The following is a 3,988-nucleotide window of genomic DNA, read 5'->3' as shown; positions in this document are numbered from 1 at the left end:
GCAAGGTCTTTCCAACAACGGAAGTATTAATGGGACACCGCCGCTAATTTTTGCTAATAAATCACACCAGTGAGCGCAACTGTTGGTGTATTGCCATCTATTGAAAAATTGCTGAAACTATCGATTTTCTCATTCACACCAGAACTAGATGTCGTTGCTTGGCTAAGAGTATTAAAGCGGTTCATCGTCAGATGGAAATGTTAAAACTTGATAGCAAAGAGCCAGAACAAAATTTTATTGCTTCCATTTGAGCCCTCAAAAATCCTAAACTTATCGGAAGTCAATTACTGGTGACTCCGCTTGCTTATCGTATTGCATTTTAAATTTGTATGAAGATTTCTAAGAGATAACTTGCTTTTAGCAACCTTGAACCACCTTAATAAGTATTGTGCGCATTCGCTTTTAACCACACGGCTCTCGCTCTAATTTTGAACCGTTGTCAAAATCAATACCACGGGCTCATGGACGAATGGTAGTAAGACGCAATGGAGATATATAGGAAAAACATGTGTTCTGATAAAAATAGATTGCGTTTAGTGAAAGGAAGTACCAGAAAGATAGAATAAAATGTATAGAAGACATTTGATAGCTGTATTCTCGGTCACTGAGCAAAATGCTCGAAGAAATTTCGCTTTTACTATCACTGAAAAAGCGCCATCTCTTGCTATTGGCCATTTTTTTAGGTGCCTTTTAACTGTAAATGTAATAAATTTGACTAAAATTTTTTCTAGTTTATTGAGAAAATTAAATAACGGGTTTGGAAAATATGTCAATGAATACGAAATGTTCAATATTCGATTAGTATAAAGGGCTTTTTGTTAGAGTAAGAAATATAACGGTCAAATTAATGTTAAAATTTGGTCATCAAAACAATAAATAATTTCAACCAATGTTATATTGTTCAGACCTCAAATGACACAAGACTAAGATGTTATACTCAAATTTAGCAAAAACAGTCACGGAGCAGTTTTATTTCAACTATTCATGAGAAGGGTAAAACTGTTCTTACTATAAGCCAGTTTCTACGACACCAACTTATAAAAATATCCAGCTGTCTCTGTAGGTCACGACAATCATGTATAGACTGCACAACCAAATACAGTTTTAGGTCATCGGCATAAACCAGCTTACATCCAGCTCCTAATAATAATGTTGAAATACATTGTTAAAATAAAGCGAAAAAGCAGCGGCCCCTTATTGCTGTTGAACAGCAACACATTTAACAATAAAAAGATAATCTTTTCTACTCCTTGAGAAACAGACAAAGTCACCGAAACTGGCAGATTAAGATAAAATATCGTTTTTGCTCAAATACACGGATTAACTGAGCCGCTCTGCTCGTCAGATTCGACATACAAGTAAATTTATTCGTCATAAAAACTTATTATTTTTCTTTTAGCAAAATGGAAAATCAACAACAACCACAGTAGAAGCCACAGAAACAGCATCGCCAGCCAAGACGCATTTCCGAATGTAACATAGTAAGTTAATTCTTAGTAACTACTAACTAGCTAATCGTTCCTGGCATTGCTCATTTAACCATCTTGCGTTCTGATTCTATTGATACCGTTCGAAATAACAATCGGTATCAATAAAATCAACTGCGTTACTGAATCTCGCATTTATATATGGTCGGCGTGCGAACAGACCAAGCCAAGCGCCATTTTCTCAAAAAATGAGTTTTTAACACCAGTGGCTGTTAAAATTGATAATCTATCTTTCATGAAAAAAAAAAGTATGATTTGAACAGTTTATAATGGTAATGGTATAACATAATTTCTCTACAGTAGCTTGCAGGAAACATACGGGGTGGTTAAACTTCGATCGCCGATTACTCGAAATAATTTTTTTGGCGCTTGGCTCGGTCTGGTCGCACGCCGACCATATAAGAAGAAGAAAATAAAAGTTAATAATTATTTATATATTTTAGACTGAAATATTGAATGAGTTTGAATCGCTCGTTTGGCGGATCAATACAATGAGATACGAAATTAAAAACATTATTAATGAATCATCAATGTCAAGAAAAGGTAAGTAAATAAAATAAAGTATTAAAAAAAATATTTATTTTGCCTTATTTTAGAAAAAAAATTTTACGTTGCCCAACTTGAAGGACAAGTATCGATTTTGCGAGAACTAGGCCAATGATTTAAGGTAATTCACAGACACACCTAATATTCTATCTTTTATACAGAGTAGCGAACGGCTCCAGCCTGGGTTTTCTTCGGCAGGTTTTCTGCAGCAATCTTATGCAGCAACCTGCCGAAGAAAACCGTTCGCTACCCTATATATATAATATATATTTCTATATAAAAATTCTGAACTGGTAATTGAAGGTGAGCCATCCAAACAAAACTATTTACCTTACTGTATTTTGAATAACAATAACTACCGTAGAACGGGGTAACACCACTCATTGATCAGCGGGGTAACATTGATCAGTTTTACCCTTCTCATGAATAGTTGAAATAAAACTGCTCCGTGATTACTTTTGCTGAATTTGAGTATAACATCTTAGTCTTGCGTTATTCGAGGTCTGAACAATATTGCATTGGTTGAAATTATTTATTGTTTTGATGACCAAATTTTAAAATAATCTGACCGCTATATTTCTTACTTCCAGTAAGTGCCAAAAAAAGCACTTTATACTAGTCGAATATTAAAAATTTTGTGTTCATTGACATGTTTTCCAAATCCGTTATTTATTTTTCTCAATAAACTCGAGAAAATTTTAGTCAAATTCATTACATTTACAGTTAATTAATTTATATTTGTTTTATCATGTAAGGGTAAAATTACATATGAGTCATTCCATACGAAGTGTACATGCCACTTGGACACGACCATCACAGATTTTGTTCAAAGTTGGGGGAATTATTTTCCAAGTTGGGGAAAATTTTCCAAGAAATACGATGAAACCATCAAATTTAAAATAAAATTAGCTGCATTCGCCAAAAAAAGCAAATTTAGTTTTAAAGTACAAAAATAATCTATCTGGCAACACTTCCGGTCAAAATAAATTTTTTTCTGGATTCCTTGGTTTATTTTCTTCAAAATCTATGATGGTCGTGTCCAAGTTTGTGCTTTTTCGTGGTCACTTCATATGGAATGATCCATATGGCATAAAAATGACTCGCAGCACATACCGCGGCTAGGTGAAAGGACAGGATTATCCTCCGCAGTAAGAGCAGTCAAGGAGAACGGGAAGCGTCTCTAAACATGTTATCAAAGCATTATCTAATATTTTTAGTTTAACAAAAAGATTTCAAAACTATTCAAAATTGAAACTGATCAGAGTTACCCTACCCCAACGACGAAAAAAAAAATGTTTTAATGTTCAAGATTTTCGAATGCCTTTAAAAATTAACTTCTCAAGTTCTAAGGATGCCAGTACTGGTTCTAGAAATATGAAACCTGTAATTTCAGTTGTGAAATATATAAATACTCATGAAAAAGTGAAAAAATGATCAATGTAACCCCCTTTTACGGTATTCCAAAAGCACAAACCGTTTATTTGGCATTTTTTGATGATTCAAGATCCAGGATATCATTTTTGTTCGGTTATTAAAATATTACAGTTTTTTGGATTCCGCACAACATAAAATTTTTGATGGAGTTGTGTTATTTATATTGAATATATTTTTTGACATTGGATAACGTATTACTTTAGTAGGGTGGCATTCCAAAAAAATCGAGAACGGAGTGAAACGACAGAATAAAGGATATCAAATGCTTGCTACTTTGTTACTACTGAAGCGGAGGGTTCTTTCTGGAGCAGCAGAAAGCGGGTGGTGGCAAATATTAGTCGCTTATTAAAAGAAATATTGATATTGATTGAACTGTTATCTTCTAAAGAAGGGCGTGAACAAAAACGCTTACAAAAACCGCGAAAAACGCATAAAAATGACTTAAGTGTGTAACTTCTTCTCACACAACCCATTTCGCCTCCAAAATAATTCTTCCAACTGATGTCCCGCGATAAAGTTTT

The 3,988-nt window shown here is 33.9% G+C and overlaps 1 long non-coding RNA gene across 1 annotated transcript; it reads left to right on the top strand.

Moving 5' to 3' along the window:
- Positions 1–1,405: 1,405 nt before the first annotated feature.
- On the top strand, positions 1,406–2,154 carry LOC129726851 (uncharacterized). The gene is made up of 3 exons (XR_008728423.1): positions 1,406–1,481; positions 1,931–2,030; positions 2,084–2,154. It is a non-coding gene; the product is annotated as an uncharacterized LOC129726851 (long non-coding RNA).
- Positions 2,155–3,988: the final 1,834 nt, after the last annotated feature.

Source organism: Wyeomyia smithii, chromosome 3 (assembly GCF_029784165.1).
Source record: "Wyeomyia smithii strain HCP4-BCI-WySm-NY-G18 chromosome 3, ASM2978416v1, whole genome shotgun sequence".
NCBI lineage: Eukaryota > Metazoa > Arthropoda > Insecta > Diptera > Culicidae > Wyeomyia > Wyeomyia smithii.
This window is presented reverse-complemented; position numbering and strand designations above follow the sequence as displayed.